This window comes from Chelmon rostratus, chromosome 22 (genome assembly GCF_017976325.1).
Source record: "Chelmon rostratus isolate fCheRos1 chromosome 22, fCheRos1.pri, whole genome shotgun sequence".
Classification (NCBI taxonomy): Eukaryota; Metazoa; Chordata; class Actinopteri; order Chaetodontiformes; family Chaetodontidae; genus Chelmon; species Chelmon rostratus.
The window spans coordinates 18,414,008-18,434,072 of record NC_055679.1 but is presented as its reverse complement, the minus strand read 5'-3'; the positions used below and the strand labels follow the sequence as shown (position 1 = coordinate 18,434,072).

Here is a 20,065-nt window from a genome sequence, read left to right as displayed (position 1 = left end):
CAGGAGCAGCTAAAGGCTGGGAAAGATGTGGAACGCTCCAAAAACACCTGTTTGGATCATTCCACAGGTAAACAGGTTGATTGGTAACAGGTGATAGCATCATGATTGCTACTTTGTGAACACATGACTGGATAAAGGGATAATACCTGGACTCAGAACACTTAAACTGGGTTATGCTCCAGAGTTTTTGTGGCTCTAAATTGAGCCAAACTTTTGCTGCCAAGGTTTAATCTCACTATTCTAATCTTGATTAATGCTCCATCACATTTAAGAAAATACTAAAAAAAAAGCCCATGAAAATATATAATCCTCACCCTGATATCTATGGTAATCAGTTGTTCAGATGTGCTGCTGTACATCCTGCTCACCATCTGAACATTATGTACAAACAGTCTTTTTAATGAGGCTGGAAAATGAGATCCACCCACACCGCAGTGTGTTCAAAGAGAGGAGGACAGAGGGGGGAAAGAGGGGCTCGAGCACAGACGTGTCAATCAGGAACACCGGATATCACCAGCAAACCTCCGACAGACCGGCTTTCTTTCTGAGACCAAGGCGACTGAACATCCCTTAAAGCTAAAGATTCAACACGAGGTAAAGGATCCTGCTAAGCTGAAGCCCTCACAGCTCCGGCAGCTTTCAGTTTCACATCTGTGCGTCGTGTCGAGCGCCGGCGAGGCGGCTAGACGGAGAGGGAGCTGCAGTCCTGCACTAATCGCTGACAGATCCATTCATCAGGACAGAGTTTTAACACTGGAATCAGCAGGGGGCTAATTACTTCCCAATGCTTCCCAACACGGCGCTCGCTGAGCTAATGTGTCCGAGGAAAAGCATTAGGAAGCTTTTCTAGAACTAGAGGATCCACAGAGTGCTGCAGACAGCCCGAAACTACAGCAAAGAGCGCTTCAAGGTACCTGATGGTTCACAGCAGTGCTGAGGACCAGTGATGCCCCCCACATCAAGCCAGACACTGAGGCAAACAGAGGCCACGAGTCCAGAACGGCCTTTAAAAGGTGGGAATTGGTGTGTAGCTGCAGAACATTCGCTCCTCATCAGGTGTGTTTGAGTCACTCTCTGAGAGACAGTTGAGCAGAGACAACGTGGAGGAAATAACGGCGGTGATGCTGTCCTTTCTGTCTTTCTAATCAGACCGATTCAGGAGATTTGGCAGCAAACGGAAACTTTTTTTATTTCATTCGCCAGATTTCAGTCCTGCGCGGGAAAACTTCCACATGACACACTTCTAATTAAGTGCTTTGCTCAAAAGCTCCAAGGAAAAGTTTTCCTTGTTTCACTGCCCTCGTTTTCCACTTAACATGTGCAGCCAGTCGCACGTGTGTGTGTGTGTGTGCGTGTGTGTGTGTGTGTTTGGGCAGTTTCATCCCGGCCCCCATAAGGGTTCCTAATGACCAATTTACATAATTAACACGCTGAGGCATGGCAGACTGCCTCCACCTCGGTGGCACACGCACACGCACATGCACGCACACACACACACACACACACACACACACACACACACACACACACACACACACACACACACACACACACACACACACACACACACACACACACACACACAGTGATAGCAAAGTTGACTAGAAGCCAAACTCCCTCCTTTCTTGCCTTTTATTCCTTCGTTTATTCTGAATTAATTCGCTCTCTCTCTCTCTCTCGTCGATATTCTCACTGCAGACTCTGTGTTCGGTCTTTGTGTCTGAATATTCTCTGTGTTTTCAGATTTGAACAGTTAACCGTCACATCAGTCGAGCCGTCCGCCCTGGTGATGCTCAAAATGAGCAAAAATATACTCTAAGAAAGGCATTTTCACAAGCTTGGTCCTGGTAAAGTAAAATATCCTGAGTTAAGCATCTCTGTGGTTCCAGAAATAACCCCCAGCTTTATCATAGCTGCATAAAAAATGCACCTCAGGGTTTCCCGCCGGGGTTTACAGCAGAGGTGGACCACCTCACCTGAAACTAAGGCGTTTAAACCGTTTCATGAAACAAAACATTATCCATTAGGAAACAAGAGGAGGGAAGGACGAATATTAATAGTTTTGTCTCTTTTTTGGGCTGTTCCTCACATGAATAAATTCATCACAAGATGAGATGTGTCAGGACGTGGGTGGTTTACGCCACCTTGGCTTAATATATTCCTGAGGGGAACCAAATTAAGTCCCGGTGGAAGCTCAGGCAGAAACATGTGCAGAAAGAGATGAAGCTTCTGCTAAAGTTTGAACCGACTGTTTCTGGTGCAGCGACGAGCAAACACAATCAAACGCCGAGCTTTGTGATTGATAATTGAACCTGGAAGCAGCAGGAGGAGCTTCGGACTCTTCTTCATCATTTTATCCGTTGCCACCTCTTTGAACACAATTTTGCAAATAAACTTGACACGTCTTTGCTCGGCCACACTTCTCTGGTGTTTCACTGGGAGCTAAACTAAACTGTAATGTTGTCAGGCACATAATAATCAGGCACACACACACACTACCTCCCCCCATCAACTCTGCTCCGTGCATAGTTTAATGCCAGCGTGCCAGGCAGACTAAATCAAACAGGATTAGATGGACAGGACATATTAATCCACCCCAGACTGTGAAAGGCTAAATCCATCATAAGGATTAGTTATGAAAAATGATATTTACCCAAACCCAATCAGCCCAATCTAAGGCTAGAGGAAAATAAATATGGCTTCCTGTTTTCAGTGCTGCTGGTGTCTGCTGGTCCCACTGTCTGCACCATTTGTCTGCAGGACGAGCATTTAAACCACAAATCATCAAGTTCTGAAAACTCTAAAATCTTCATCTGTTGCTCCAAACTGTCGAGCTATCAATGTTTTCAATTATTCACAATCACCACTGACTGCTCATTCAATCACATGTTAAAAAAGCTGCAGCTGCTGAACATTTTCTCGGAGGATTTTTCAGCAGCGAGCAGAAAGAAGCTTATGTAAATCACAGCCATGAACTCGGAGACCTGAAAGGCTGAAATATTCAAAACTCACAGGACGATTATTCCTGGAATGGTTGCTAATTACTGATATCTACAGGCATTTTCATGCAGCAGGACTTTAAAGCTGCAATAATCAATATTTTAATATTAAAACGGGCAAAATTACTATGTCTAATGTGAAAGAGGTCGCTAATGGCGATGAACTCAGAGAACTACCATCTAACTCTGCAGCCTGCCTCAGCTCTGCTGAGCGTTTTAGCATCTCTCAGCTTATTGTTTTGGTTTTACGGCTCACGCCGGTCTTAAAAACCCCACCTAACACCACCTGCCCTGCAAACACAGGTAGCAGCTCGCTGGTGAATGAAGGGGAACACTTCAGCAGCAGCTGAAGGACCAGATCTTTTAATGAGGAGTTGGTGGACACCAAACCGGAGCTGATGGAAGTGTAAGGAGCAGCTGTTTGCTAACATGTAAGCTACAACATCTTTATCAGGCAATAACCAGACATGACTAACAAACCATTGGAGCGACTGGTTAACCAGAACAAAGGCTCCTTCCAATGAAGCTTCTCCACCCTCTCAGCAGGAAGAAATGCAAGAAATTCAACTGTTTGCACTTCTTTTATTTTTGCATTTTGCACAGAAAAGAAATCAGGAATAATCAGGAAACAAACAACCTCATCAATCACCATTAATAAATCTGTGCTGGCAGGATGAACAGCAGCTTATTTTCCTGTAACGAGCTGTGACGTTGACACATCGGGTTGTTTTCAACCTGTTTTGCCCTCTAGTGGCCCAAAAATCTGCCGTTTTAAAGACTTTGCTCCGCAGATTCAAAAAGCTGCAATCCTACTGAACATAACAGCGTGTGTGCAGCTCGGCGGCCATATTTACAGAAGGCGATGCTAAATGTTTAGCCACGAAAGCTATCATAAGCACTACTCGTCTAATAGCAGGCCTACACTTCATCTCCCGTGCCGTCGAAACCCAATCAGGACTCTAATCGACTGCTTCAACTTCGTTTTGTTTTCCATCTCAGGCGCAGACGGCGTGTCACTCAGTCCGACGGCTGCATTCAGATCAGCCCTCCATCATCGTTTCCTCCGCCCGATCGAGCCTCCGCCAATACAAACACGATTTAACGTGAGGAAGAGGGAATGCTAATTCACCGGGGAGTGTGTGCGTGTGCGTGTGTGTTGACTCTCACAGTGAGGGGTGTGTCTGGTGTCGTATTTCCAATCCGAGTCTGAATAGAAAGTCCGAGAACACACTTGACTGCCGTAATGAGGTGCTCTGAGTACTGTGTGTGTGTGTGTGTGTGTGTGTGTGTGTGTGTAAACACACTGAACCCAGAGCTTTATGGGTGATGAGGGAGGGGTGAAAGAGAGAGCGAAGAAAAAGGATAAAAGTAAGAAAAACTCCAGAGTGCTGAAAGAGGAACAAGAATCCCTGGAGTTCCTCCCCCCCTCTCTCCCCTTTATTCCTCCTCTCTCGTCTGTACAAACATGTCCCTGCCCTCCTCCTCCTCCTCCTCTTCATCCCACCCCCCTCTTTTCAGCTGCCCTCTTTATCTCTCTCCTTCCTCCTCATCTTTCTCGCCGCTGAAACACAAAACCCTTGTAATCCTCATGATCCAGGCCTGTCCGGAGGGGACGGGAGGAGACGAGTGAGAGCGAGAGTGAGGAAGAGGACAACAGAGGAAGAGAAAAATCATCCAGATGATTCAGCTAAATATCGCGGCTAGTTTAGGATTTTTTTTTATTTTAAAGTGCTTGACCTCCAGAACGAGGAGCTTTTGTTTATCTATCTTTTCCAGATGCTGCTAATCTGTTGCTTTTTATCAACCGCCGAAATTAAAATATGTTCAAATCAAAGCTCTTTTCCAGGAGATGATAAAATTGCCCTAAAAAGGGAAACGATGAGAAAGTCTTACAAGTTTCCACCAGGCAGCAGCCACTTCAAGTAGAAACCATCCTTTCTGCTGAGAGCTGAGATAAACACAGAAAACGTCCAACAATTCCTCGAAACAAGACAACGAAATGGGAAGTTTGCTCCGAAAATAAGGCTTTTCAACGCCAGACAGGTTTGGCAGTTCAACTGAATTCAAGTTTAAACAGACCTGAGACCTGCTGACCCGCTGTGTCCAATCGCATTCCAGCACCGTTCAATCCAAAGCAGAGCAGGCTGGGATGTCTGAACTCCTGGGGTTGTCCAATCAGGATTAAGCTCGTGCTCATGTGGTGCCCAACCAATGAAAGGCTTTTATTGTGAAGCAGCTTCAGCTTCCTGTCACAGTTGCTGAGGTCAAAAACTGCAAAATCCTTGGATTTACACAAATATACAACAGTTTCAGATCTTTTCTCAAACTTCATGGATGAGCTGTAGTAATCTGATTACACAAAGATAATCTGTGTGTGTGTGTGTGTGTGTGTGTGTGTGTGTGTGTGTGTTGACTGGCTGATCCAGACTTTCAGGCACTGATAAGTGAACCAGTTTCCTGATTCTTACGGATTTGGAACTCCTCAGATCAGGGTCTTGACACCCGGGATCCGGCCTCTGCACAGGCCACCTTTTGAGATTCGGGCAAATGTCTCGAAGGTCGAGGCGACGGAAGCGGAGCAGCCGGACGCGTCATTACTCCAAGTTTCATCAGAATAAAATATAAGCGACACACTTCAGGATTCACGATCACCTGTCGCCACAGAGACAAGAGGAAGATGGTTTCCATCCCGAGCCGTGAACTCCACAATGATCCATCAAAGCAAACTCAATTTTAGACGCAGCTCGGGCCTCTTATGCAACCAGCGACACACTGTTCATCTTTAATGGAGGTCCTGCCCAGAGAGATGAAACCGCTGATGAGCTGTGATTCAGACAGGAGTGCTGTGACGAGAACAAAGGCTCCTCTTCCTCTCCGCGAGGTTTGGTTTACATCAGAGGAGGCTGAAAGCGCCGCCGAGAAGACGGCGAATGAAGTCCACCTACTTTACGCCGCAATTTATTTCAGGGGAAAAGTGGACGGGTATTTGGCGGCAGACAAAAACCCATCAGAGCAGAGCTATCAGGTGGCTTCAGGACACACACACACACACAGAGTCATCTACGCGCTCGCTGATAATAAGAGTCTTTTAGCGCCGCTTTTCTCAATCCAATCTCAACACGATTTAAAGGCAGCAAAGCGTCTCAGGCGACTCGAACTATTTACATCACATTTTCTCCTGATTCCGCCGCCTGCGTTCAGAGAGCCGCCGCTGTGTTTTCTTACACAGCCGAGCAGTCACCTCCGGGCGCCGGAGCCCTGCCCGCAAACCGGGATTTTGACACCAACATCTCGCGCTGAGACGACGTTTTCCTCCGACAGAGAAGAAGAAATCCCACTTCAGGCAGAGAGGATTTGTTGAAAAGGCTGCACTGGGTTTTCTGTGGAAACATCAGAGCGATTTGAATCACTGAGGTCTGGAACCAGACTGGACCCCTCCCACCCCGGACACAAACCCTGAGCCAGGACTCATCCTGGACCCTGCAGACACAACACACAACAAAGAATCTCCACATCCTGTTTGATGCTTTGCATCAAAGTGCATGTTTGCAAATTTCAAGGTTTTTATTTTCGCACATTTTTTCTTCATACGTGCACATTTCCAGTCAATATTTTGCACATATCGTTCTCTTCATCTTCATTTTACAGTTCTTCAATCTAGAATATATATATATAAATATACATGTTGCATATTTCCATTGTAAATGTCTTTCACAGTAATCGTTTTATGTTGTCTGACTCTGATTATTCCTCATATGTGAACAGCTACTTGGCAATAACCCAGATCCTGATTCAGATTCTAACATCCCAACATCACATCACATGGGGAACAGCACTACATGTGACCTTTCAAGCCGAAATGGTCGGACCCACTGCTCCACAGAACGAGCTTTTTCATTGGAAAACAGCATCTCCAGACTGATAAAAGTGAATTTACGAGCTAAAACACTATAATTTAAGTGTGTTGAAGAGGTTTAACAGCCTTGACTTAGTTGTAAAAGATGTTTTAAGACTTTCTCAGGACCTACAAACACCCTGATGAACAAAACACCAAGGGAGAAGAGGGAAAACAGCACGTTCAGGTCGAAAAATAATTGCTTCTAGTTGCACAATGCTGGAAAATAAAAGAAGGGCGGGAAAGAAATCCCAGCGAGAACACAGTCGCAGCAGAAGAGCGGCGAAATGGTTTCATTCAAAATGATGACAGTGAATGATTCAGGAGATCAAACTGATCCAGGAGATTAAAAATCCAGCCTGTAGCAAATATGGGGGTGAGGAGGAGAGATAGTAGGGAGGGGGAAAAAAAAATCTTTAGAAAATACTTTCATTATCTTACTCGATCCTTCCTGAAGCTTTGGGAAGATGTTTGAATAGTCGAAAAGAAGAAGTGCACTCTTGTTCACATGCAGACACACACACTGTAGCTCAGAGGGGAGATAATCTTCAGAGAATAATTTTATTCTCCCATTAAATCCTCCCAGATGCTGCCGAAGAATATCTGAATGAAGAGGGGAAAAAAAAACACAGCACACGCTGGCGGCATTCACGCTCCGCGATGAAAAACGAAACACTCATTTGTCACGGGCCACGGTTGAGTCACACACACACACACACACACACACACACACACACACACACACACACACACACACACACACACACACACACACTGCAGGAGATAGGAAGCAATCTGAAAGGACGAACGCAGCTCTGACAGACAGACGTGTGTGTTTGTAATTATCCCGAAGCTTTTCATGTCACTTCACTTGATTTGTCTATGCTCTTTCATTACATGGCTGTGTGTGTGTGTGTGTGTGTGTGTGTGTGTGTGTGTGTGTGTGTGTGTGTGTGTGTGTGCTCTGTCTCTGTGCTGTGACATCCTAGTTCATTAATTTCGACGGCGCTGTATAAACTTTACACTCTTCACAGTTCCCGCGAGGCTCAAACTGCCTCCATGCAGATCAAACCAAGCGCTCATCCCACAGTGTGTGTGTGTGTGTGTGTGTGTGTGTGTGTGTGTGAGAGAGAGAGAGAGACTATGGCCACCATCATACAGCCAATATACAAACACAAAAGAATCACTTAAGGCTGCAACTATTATTTTAACCAATTAATACGTCAGTTGCTTTTCCAATCAATCAATTAAAATGTCCATCAGAATTTTCCCAAACCTCAAGCTGACAAATTAAACTGTTTGTTTTGTCTGACCAACAGTATAAAAATAAAACAAATATTAATTTTACAATGATATGAAACAGCCAAAAGCAGCAAATCCTCATATTTGAGAGGCTGAAAAGAGCAAATGTTTGAAGATTATCTGAATCATCATCATCTAAAATCATCTGAGGACGACAAGCTCAGCCGTCACGTTAGAATATGACCGAAAAAAACGTTAAAATTCCACGTCCGACTGTGAAATCAGTCATCACGTGTCACTGTTTCACTTGCATGTCTCGGTTTTCTTGCCACGTCACATTAAAAACAACAAAATCCAGCAGGATGACGAGCGTCTCCTGTAGCGCTCCTCACACGGCGTGACCGAAACAAAGGTCTGCCAATCTCTGAAGTCTGACGACCTAATTAACACCCCGTCAATCAAGCTTCAAAGGCGATACCCAGGAGAAAGCAGTCCAACCCACATGACCGCAGACTGCAGATAATGTGCACAAACTTGATTGAGTCCCCGAGGAATAAAACTGGCTTTCATAAATTAAGACACAGCGTGAGGAAGAAGAGACTCCCCTTTTCTTTGTTTGCACAAAATGAGCAGAATGAGCTCTAATCTCCCACGTCAAGTGAACTACCCACCGTGTGCACAAACATGGCGTTGTTCTTCCATCAATGCAGCATTTCAAAGGTGGAAAAAGGCTGAAACATGTTCTACGCTGATGATTTGAATAGAGAACTACGATAGCTAAGGTACGGTACGGTCTACTTACTGGAAACGTCCATTTCCAAGGTCAAGAAGGGACGTTCAAGCTCAACTTTTAAGCCAACGTGAACAAAAAGTCTGAAACGTGATAGGATGACTGAAGAAGATTGTAGTGAAACTGGCAGTAAATAAACAACAGACCTTTTAACTTCCCACGTATGAAACTTTAGCTGCCAGAACGGAGGATTAGCAGCGAACGCCATCTAGAGGAAGAGTGAAAGAAAACTGCTGGAAGCTTTCACTTTGCCATTTTAGCGTACTGTGTTTACAACAAGAAAAACTAAATTCAAGCATTTAGAACAGCGGAGACCAACGCAACACGGCTACGTCTACGAACGCTGACTCAAAAAAAATCTGTACGAACTTTAACGCACGACACAAAGGCAGCGACGAGTCGGAAGCCAAGTGGACTCGAACATGTCGGGTGTGAACGTGGTTTGTAGCTGAAAGCTCCAGAAAAATTCACATTTTCATGGAAATGTTACATCAAACTGAGATTCCCAAGGTCAAAAATGAAGCTTCAGCTTTGCTCATGAATTTGCTTTTAAATATAACAGAACCCGTCTGTCACGTCCATTAAAAGCTATTTTTATACGTTTCGTTAAAAGTTTCTGGAACAAGGATTTTATGATCCACACGTATGAGCACAAAAATAACTGTGTGTTGAACGTGTGCTCCACAGAGACGTCCAACATGTGAAAGACATTAAACCTGAACCTGTTGCTACGGAGCACACACACACGCACGCACTCACACACACACACACACACACACACACACACACACACACACACACACACACACACACACACACACACACTTTTGGAAGTAAGAAATGAAGAGAATAATAGAGAAATAGGCTGTGGAGAGCAGTGAAGTAAGCTGTTAAAGCCATCAGAGGCAGGGAGGATCCCTGCTGTTGTCCATAAAAGCTTAAATGTAGCAGACAGCTTAGAGAGCCTGCTTCAGTACTTTCCCTCCTTCCTCCTTCCTCCTCCTCCTCCTCTTCACTTTTCACTTTCTTCTCTCCCGGTCTGCAGCATTTCAAAGTTCATGTATAATAAAAATGAGCTGCAGGTATTCCTGATTCAGCTACTTCTGCGATCACAAAGGCATCAAAGGAGTGAAACAGGCGAGTCGTGCTGGGTAACAACAAAGCGCCGCCGTGGCCCGTGTGCACAGGCCGACGGTTAATGCATTCAATGACGTCCAAAAACCGACACCTCGGGGCGCCGACCGCGGCCAACCACGGGCCGCTGCTCAACAGAAAACAAAAAGAAGAAAGGATGAAGCTGCTCAGATAAATTTAATGACAAACAGCAGGAAGTGAGCGCTCCATCCACACGACAGTGGACTGAAGGCAGTACAAATACTGCAAACAAATACTCAACGTATACATGGAGTGGATGATTATGCACAGTACAAGCATGCATACAAGTCTATATTTTAGCTTTATTACTGTGAAATGGCACATGGGCATGAATGATAAAGTGATAAATAAATATATCTGACTGATGGATCCCTTCAGGTCAAATATGGAAACACGTCTTAAGCTCGCCACCGTAACGAGACATACTTTAAAACACAAAAAAAACTGTAAAAATATATCAAAGTTAACAGAACCTGTGTACCAAAAGCACAGTTTTTGGTATTTCTGTCTGATTCTTCTTCATAAAGCGAGATGAAGTAAATGGATTTGTGTTTGTTAAACAGTAGCTAGATAGCAAACTTTATACAAAACTTGCAAAAAAGCTAGCTCCGTTAGCTACTAGTTCTTTAGGTTTGTTAGCTGTAAGGGGTTAGCTTCATTAGCGATTAGTTCTACTAGCTTTGTTAAATGTAACCTCTCAGCTATGTTAGCTGTTAGCGCCGCTGTATCCATTAGCTCCTTTAGCTATAAGCTATTAGCTCCATTAGCGTCAGCTCTGTTGGATCTATTAGCTCCATTAGCTATTAGTTCTACTAGCTCTGTTAAATGTAACCTCTCATCTATGTTAGCTGCTAGTTAAGCTTCATCCATTAGCTCTGATGGCTATAAGCCATTAGCTCCGTTAGCTGTTAACTCCGTTGGATCTATTAGCTCCATTAGCTATTAGTTCTACTAGCTCTGTTAAATGTAACCTCTCATCTATGTTAGCTGCTAGTTAAGCTTAATCCATTAGCTCTGATGGCTGTAAGCCATTAGGTCCATTAGCTGTTAATTCCGTTGGATCTAGTAGCTCCATTAGCTATTAGTTCTACTAGCTCTGCTAAATGTAACCTCTCATCTATGTTAGCTGCTAGTTAAGCTTCATCCATTAGCTCTGTGAGCTGCAAGCCTCTAGCTCCGTTAGCTGTTAACTCTGTTGGATCTATTAGCTCCATTAGCTGCACATACTCAGTGCTGTCCACAGGTCGCTATCAGCTAATTAGCCTTCCTCCTGTCAATTTCAACACAGATTTGTACTTCACAAAAGCATTATCAGGGAAAAAATAGGGTGCAGCCACCATCGATAGTGAGTTTACCACGTCCTTTCAGACTTTAACGTGTCTCATTGTTAGCGCTGCTATACATATACTGTATATATACATATATATGTGTATACATATATATATCACTGAGTAGCCAGCAAGCGACAGTAACTAGTAACAGCATGAGAAGATAGACGCTGGGTTCAGTTTGTCAAGCGACAGGTATACATATATACACAGCATATACAAACACAACTACTTAAACTGTAATGACTGTGTACACAAACCAGGTGTTGGAACAGATTTTCTGAGGGAAACTTTGCTCAGAGGAACCGCAGAACTCGAGCCAGACGTTCCCCGACGAAGCCTTTCAAGAGAAAAGAAGCTCTGATAGCAGGCAGCCGTCGTCATGGCAGGAAAAGAGCAACTCTAACTCCAAAAGCAACAGCACGCATCTGTGAACACTCACTACAATGAACATTTACAGGGAAACGGAGGCTAAGCGACCAAAAGAGCAACTTTTCTTCTTCTTTGGTCTGATCCCAGAGCAGCTTGGAGCAGCTGAAAGAAAAGAGAATAAAGCTTCTCCACCGCGGTGAAGAGACAGAAGCCACACTCTGCTGGCTAACACAGAAAAGAAAATACTAAAAACCACACGAGCATCCACTCACCCACGCCCTCCGAACACACACACACACACACACACACACACACTGGCACCGGTCCTGACACTATTCAATCACACCACACACACATAAACACACCACAGCACCAGTTGGCAGATGATAAAAGTCTGATCCAAGCCATCAACTCTGCCTTCTTTCTTCTTCTTCTTCTCCTCTAAGTTTTCCCTCCTTCGCTCTCCGTTTCTTTCCTTCTTTACTGTTTAGTGCTTTTGTGTGAATTTTTTTTTTCTCGGTGCAATTTTTCCCTTTTCATCCCTCTCGGCTCTCCTCCATCGATTTTCAATTCTTTCCGTCGTTTCGGGTTTTCTCGTGCAAGGTTCCTGCACATTTCATTTATCAGTACTCAGAAGTCCGATGCTGTTTTCTTCCTTCCTTCCTTCGTCATTTCCTTCCTTCCTTCTGTCCTTCCTCCCTGTATCATTTAGGCTACGATTGATGAGCTGATTACAGTCCTACATAATGACAAAGATGGACGGACACTGAGTTCTGGTAGGTCTGAGGAGATATTTGCTGTGTGTGTGTGTGTGTGTGTGTGTGCGTGTGTGCGTGTGTGTGTGTGTGAAGACAAAAATGGAGGCCAGTCAAACACACACACCTCACATTTCATGCAGTGATACAATTCTAGGACTAAATCCAAACACAGCAGTCAGAGAGCCAGACACATTTTACACACACACACACACACACACACACACACAGTGTCTGAATCATGTGTAAAAGTCCAGCAGCAGTCGATGTGGTGAGGTACGTGATGAAGCGATGAAGAAGACGAATGGATAAGTGGAAAAGCGACGACTTGATGAAGGCTGTGTTGACTCGACCTGTGCTGATATTAATCAGTTACTGGAGTTTGACTGATGTGGCTTTCAGAGGGTCAGGGTCCTGGACTGAATCTGCTGACAGCTCGAGTCCTGTAATGATGTTCAACTTTGTTTCTCTGTGAGTGTCTGTGGTTGTTAAATATGAGAGCAAATCAATTAAATATCACATATATTCAGTGACTTCACCTGCGAGTCACTGAAGAGGAGAAAATGAGACCATGTGACATCAGAGATTCTCAAGTCAGTCAGGTCCAAGTCCAAGTCCAACAGTAGGTCTTGTCAAAGTGATGGCCAACAAAGACAAGTTCAAGTCTCGCCAGAAAAAGTCTTGATGCAAGTCTGAAGTCTATGGAGGCAAGTCCAAGTCGACTCTCAAGTCAAAGCAAGTCTCACCTCAGACAAGTTAAAGCCAAGTCTCAAGTAGACCTGCGACGATTGGTCGATTAATCGATAAATCAACTGAGAGAAAATTAACCAGCAACTATTTTGATCATTTGAGAATAACTAGCAGTTGAAGCCCTTGTCTCAAGTCCAGGTCTTTTTGTGGCTTAATCCTGAATCACACAAGTATCAGGTCTTGTCATAACAAGTCCCAGGTTAGTTGAAACAAGTCTAAATGAAATATCGAGTCTTGTCAAGACAAGTCCAAGTCTCGTCTAAGCAAGCAACTTCCAAGTAGAGTCTCAAGTCAAGCTCTACTTCAGTTGAGACAAGACAAAGGCAAATATCAAGTCTGTCAAACAGGTCTCAAGACGTCTCGAGACGTGTCCGTGTCGAGTCTCATGCCACATCGAAACAAGTCTCAAGCTAAAGCAAGTCTCCAGTCAAGTTCCACCATGTTGAGGGTTAGAGTCAAGTCACAAGTCTTCATGAGCAAAATGCGAGTCAGCTGCAAGTCATTCATGTCCCTGAATTGTTTTGAACCCAGCTGAGACCGAGTCCTTTCACAGCACGAGTTTAAATTAAGCACTCGTAGTGAACGTGGCTACACGAGGTCCCGGCGCTGTCTCATTTCTCTTTCAAGTCTCAAATCAGGTCAAATTAAATCTTTACAGAGTCAAGTCTCAGAGGAGTGTCAAGTCCTCGGTTTGCGACTAATCTGACTTGAATCCAAGTCTAAAACCTCTGCAGCCCTGCTTGTTTATATTTAGGCTTCGGGGTTTAGTTGTAGGATTAGATTTCAGATTTCTAGCCCAGAGTTGTAATTACAGTCGAGGTTCTGGGCTGACTGTCGACTAAAGAGCAGATCTGAGCTCACAGGACTGCGAGTCTGTCCAGGCTGAGGACTGATCAGCCATAGACGACACACCTCCAATCAGCCAGGGATGAGTGAGCCGACCCTGAGAAACTCACCCACACACTAAAAGCTTGTATTTGCTTTCATAAGATCTGAGGGAGTGACGAGGTGCACGCTCCCACGGAGGGCTGAGAAAATGGAGCAGTTTATGGGAACAAGAACTATTTCAAACCAAACATATTGGAGAACACAACAGAGGGGAGTGATATACTGAGAACATGGAGGCAAGAGGGGAACGGTGATGGATGGAAGACAGACGGCGCAGACACGCACGCACACACACACACACACACACTGCAGTGACACACTTTAATGTGAGCTGGCAGACTGCGAGCGGACAGAAGCTGATCACAGAAACCAGTCACTCAGATCAGACGACCATCTAAATCAGCCGGTTGCGGTGGAAGGGTTCATTCTGGTCCAGTACGAGTCTCCGAAGGGTCACAGCAACACACTCAGACTGAAACTGCTCATAAATTATTTCACTAACTGACAAACTCACTAAACTACCTTAGAAATATTCACTGTTTCCCTCCCCTGGCGGAGAAGCCTGTGAAATTAAAAATAATATTTACTCATTTGGGGTTATGAACTGCGACAGAAAAGGCCTTAATTGGGCAAAATAACCCTGCAGCCGGTCTGCAGGCAGTGAGAGAGACCGAGGCGTTCCAGACATTACTGTGGAAGGTAATCTGTGCATACTCCGTCTTCCTGTGTTCCACACAAATCGCCAAATGCCCAAAAACTTGGACCAGACAAAAGCAAAGGAGCAAAGATGGGGTCAGGTGTGTCTTTAAGGTCTGTGCACATTAAGAGTAATGTAAAGACAGCGCATTAGTGTGCTGCAAAAGCATGTCAAGTGACTTCTTTTGGAATAGAATGAATCCCAAAAAGGGGAAAAGAAGCAACTTCAACAAGAAGAAAACTGAAGCCTCCGTTTGAAGGACGTTTGGCTGGAATATGAGTCTGTACTGACTCCTGATGGGTACAAACTCATATCGTCTCAACGTCCTTCAAACCCAGATCTTTGTTCATGTTCCACTGGAAATCCCAAATATTCCAAAGACATGAAATACATCAGGCTCCATGTTGGAAGAAGTTCATCTAAAACGATGCACAAAACATCCACAACAGTAAAAAAAACTGAATATTTCAGTGAGTGTGAACATCAGAGAGCTTCACCGAGCTAGCTGAGCGTCAGCGTTCTGCTAACCCTGCACAGCAGCGATGCTCTGTGGCGCAGAGCATCAAAGCCGAGCGCGGCCGCGAGCCCGACAGGCCGAAACCTGACCGCACCCGGCTGCGACGGCGGGCGTGATCGCCCTTTCAACGGACTCCTACCTTTCAACTCACTGAGGACAATGAAGCCGCTTCCTCCACCCAGAATCTAATGAGGACCTGCTCTTTATTTGGAAACAAAAGAGGAAAACTGTATAAAAAGAGGCAAACGTCTCTGCACACATGTGTAAAGAAAAGCTAAAAACACGTTCATAATGGCAAACCAGATGCTTTCTCTCGCCGCTTGCAAACAAAACGTCCAATAAAAAGGAGTCTGGGCTTTCCCCCGTTTTGATTGTGTGTTTTCTGCATGCACACAAACACCTGCTCAGTGAAATGAGCTGAGGCTGGCCTGCTCTGGGAGGAGGTCTCCCAGCTGCCGCCAGGCCAGCCGGGAAACCTCCACCACGAGACGCGTCGTCAAACACGAAGCAGCCACGCCAGAGTGAGTCCGAAACGGTCCTCATCACCCCGTTCTCGGGACACAGCCGGACGCCACCCAGGATCGAGGCCGGCGAGAAAATGTGGACGCAGGATCAGTTCAGGTTGGGACACGTCGAGGTTCTGGAGGATCTGGCCTGAAGACCTCTAATGTGTGTTTGTGTATAAACAAAGGTCTTATTGTAATCCCTGATCCACTTGAGGTTGACATCTACATAACTCGAAGCTTAACTTCCTAAATCCCCATCCTACATGAATTATAGTCCCTGTGTGTGTGTGTGTGTGTGTGTGTGTGTGTGTGTGTCTGTGTGTGTGTGTGTGTGTGTGTGTGTGTATGTGTGTGTGTGTGAGGACCAACGTTTTTAAAGTTTTACCATGAAGTGAGGACATTTTTGGAAAGTATGAACATATTTCATGGTGCAAACTTCTTTAAAGGGCTGTTTAAAAGTTCAGATTTGGTTTTAGGGTTAAAGTTAAACTTAGTTTTAGCTTAAGTGAGCAAGTTTAGGCTGTTGTACTTTCCGCCCGCGGTAATCATCTCACCACAGTGTTAGAAGAACATAATGCTGGTTGAGTTTGTGTATTTAAGCCTCAGATCTCTGACAGCTGCCTCGAGTCAGAGGAGAAAAGCACGGCTGAAAAATTAATCAAAGTATCACTGAAATCACGATGTGGTGCAACATCCAGTTTCTTCAAACACGTCACCACACGTCATCAGAAGTGAAGCGCTGTGACGCTGCAGCGACGGCCCGGCCTGCAGATCACATCCTCCACACACACAGACCCCAACAACAAAAATCACATCATCCTCATTTTTAGATTTTTTTCACTGAAAATGAAACTAAAATTATTATTCTCACAAAAGTCGGGGGCTCCTGCAGCGATCGCAGTATCTGCCAAAATAACGGCACTGTTTTTGCATGTTGTTCAGCCCAAGAGAAAAGGAATATAAAAAGAGTGAGAGGTGTGTGTGTGGTGTCAGTAATTGGCTGATATGTGAGAGGAGTGTTTACAGGGGGGGCCGCAGAGTCTCAGCAAGAATTCAGTTCTTAAAAACTGCCCAAAGCCTCCAATTAACCCCTTAACCCAAACCCCCCCACCCCCAACACGCACAGGCACAAAAACAGACCAGCCGCCAAAATAAACAGCCAATGGCATTCAGGAACACACAGTGCTTTCTAGCGACCGCAGAGGAGGGGGCCCGGGCTGAAAAACGATACCAATACGATGTGAAAGGGGTGAAAGAGGAAGTGGTTTCACAAGAAGGAAAGTGATTAGGAAGGAAACAAAGAAAATAAACCAAGGATGTGACAAGATTTCAAAATAAAAGTGTGGGGAAGAGGTGGTTCTGTCTTACCTGTTCAGTGTTCAGGCCTGCTGATCTCTGGTGACATCAAACACCTCACTCCCCTAAAAAAACAAAAACAGGAAAAAAGATCATCTGATATCTCCAAACACAGCTCGGGTTTGTTGAAACATGACTCGGTGACCGGCCTGAGGGCTGCACTCGAGCTACAGGTGAACACCAGGTGAGTTATTTGTTACCGATTGGCCCAGAGAGGGGCCGGCTCATGTGTCAGCGGAGGCAAATATTCCAGGTAACGCTGCTTACATCCTGTTTTTACAGTCGAACAGTTTTTAGTCCATCTGCTCTTGTAATCCTCCAGTCTTCCCACAGTCCTGCAACTTTAATGCGGCGCCATTATTAAAAGTTATAAAAGTGAGGAAAACACTTGTCAGCTCTGGAGTGTGTGCTGCTGTGACGGTGGAGACTGGAGGGTGGAGCTCTGAAGAGCAATAAACCAGCGGGGGGATGGCAGTAAGCACGGGGTGATCGATGAGGTGTCAATAAAACGCTTCCTTCGTTAGTTTATCACAGTATGAGATCATTTTAGTTTTATTATCAATTAATCTGTCATGTTCTCTGATTTTTTTTTCATTCATCTTAAAATCCCACAGTGCAATGAGGCCTAACATCTTTGGCGCCATCTGGCCAAAAAAAAAAACAACACTTTTCCAACACGTTGGTTTGTGGTGAAATGCCTTTAAAACTAAAGGTTTCTCCTTTAAATTAAGTTGTATTTTGTGTTTGTCACCAGTTAGCAAACATTAGCATCATAAGTGGTTAAACATGCTAAACATTAGCTGCTAAAGTCAGTTAGCATATTAGCACGCTGGTGGTAGCACTGGGCTCAAAGCACTGCTGTACCAGAGCTGCTAGCATGGCTGCCTCCTTCTGACTGGATGTGCTACATAAAAATGAATGATCGTGCATATTGATTTATTAGTCATCCCTCCATCAACTCACACGGGGATCATCTATATTTGGAAACTAGTGCTTCCAAATAACCTTCACTCCCACATGCACCGGTGCTGATACTATGAACACAGGTGCAAACTCTGTTCCACCTGAATTAAATCTGCCACGGCTGCTATAGAAAAGCCTGTGCATCAAAGTGATGGCAACGTTAATTAAACGTAATTAATTCACAGAAACTGCCAGAAATGTGGTATTATTATCAGAGAGAAACGCATATTACTGCCTGGAATAATAACAAAAAGCTGGAGCTCTGCCTGAGTTTAAACAGAGCCCTTCATCAGTGCATGAATTAAACTAAAGACATTTTAATTTGTGATAATATGAGAAGAGAGCCTCAGTTTGTCTCTCATAATGATAACATTAATGCTTATAGGCTCGCCAGGCTCTAAAATAAAGGGACTTCTTTAACTGAGAAGATAAAGGGAAAAAATCAATTTGGGGAGTAATCTTCATAATGAGACAACCAAACAGACAAAAAGCGACCGACGCTGCGAGCGCATAATGAACAAAGAGCGGCCGCGGCCCAAATGTTGCTGAATAAGCCTCCAGTAATACAGTTCACAGGTACCTTCATTTTCATTTCACACTGTTAAACTCCGCTCGCCTCTCCTGCAGAAGCACAAATGAATGCTGCCTTTCACTTCCCATTGAAACAAATAGCAAAGCAGCTAGTGAGGCGAGACTGTGTGTGTGTGTGTGTGTGTGTGTGTGTGTGTGTGTGGTGAAGTTAGTTTGGCAGCACTTCTAACAATGTTGAGGCCCTCGGTGCTATCCAACAGAATGGGCCAGTCTGTCTCCACTCTATCTCAAAGAACCATATGCTTCTGGATAGCAGAGTAGCAGTGAGAGTGAGTGTGTGTGTGTGTGTGTGTGTGTGTGTGTGTGTGTGTGTGTGTGTGCTCATTTGTTTGTGAGCGTGTGTCCATATGTCGTAGGATCTAACATCCAGCATCTAAACATCCAGATGGTGAAGCATCAGTCGACACAATGTTTCCTTCCATCACCAGGAAGTCGCTTGAAAACCGTAAAGACAATAAATATTCATCATCTTGGCTTCGTGGACCGACCACGCCGCTCGCCTGACACTTACAACGCCGTTATCTCGTTATGATAACAAACAACAAAATAAGATTTTCATTTTTTAATCCCAAACAGACTGAAGATGACACGGAGAACATGAAGCACTGAGGTCTAAATAACCCAAAGGATTCAATCTGAGAGGAGAAGACAGATACGGACAAATCCAGTCCTCCTCATTGACTTGGGAGGTTTTTATCACCTGGATTTATGACGGTTATTAAACAAAAGTAACTAATCAGAGCAATGCTTTCTAGCTCTACATAAATTGTCTTATATCTCAGGTGAAAAACTCAGACAAAATACAATTTAGACTTTACAGGCATAGTTTGGGTTTCTGAAGTGGGGCTGAATCAGCGTATGACCTACAGTAGACGGCAAATCCCCGGTTTAAAATAACGGGGAGGAGGTTATGACCATTTAACCAATCAGCAGTGATCACCTGTGGATTGAAGTAGTCGCTGATTTAACAGTTGTTTTTGTTATATGTGGACTTCTGCAGCAGTACGACCAGAAACTGTCGCTGTTACCCAACTTGTCCACCAGAGGGTGCTGAGGAGAGGATTTTTCTACTGTAAAATGTTATACAGTGATCCCTCGCTATAACGCGGTTTACTTTTCACGGTTTCGCTACTTCACGGATTTGCGTCGTGCATTGTGTTCTGCATTCTGATTGGCTAAAAAGTCACTCCGCTTCTTCTCTACCTGTGCGTCAATAACGTTGCAGTTTAATATGAACACGTACATTACGTTCGTGCAAATT

General features: G+C 44.6%; 1 protein-coding gene across 3 annotated transcripts in view; it reads right to left on the bottom strand.

Moving 5' to 3' along the window:
* The window catches only part of plxnb2a.1 (plexin b2a, tandem duplicate 1), a 164,991-nt gene that overhangs the window by 75,942 nt on the left and 68,984 nt on the right, over positions 1-20,065 (bottom strand). For all 3 annotated transcript variants that reach the window (XM_041963494.1, XM_041963496.1, XM_041963495.1), the window contains one exon: positions 17,263-17,315. The gene's annotated coding sequence lies outside the window, so the exon portion shown is untranslated. The remainder of the gene's footprint in view (positions 1-17,262; positions 17,316-20,065) is intronic.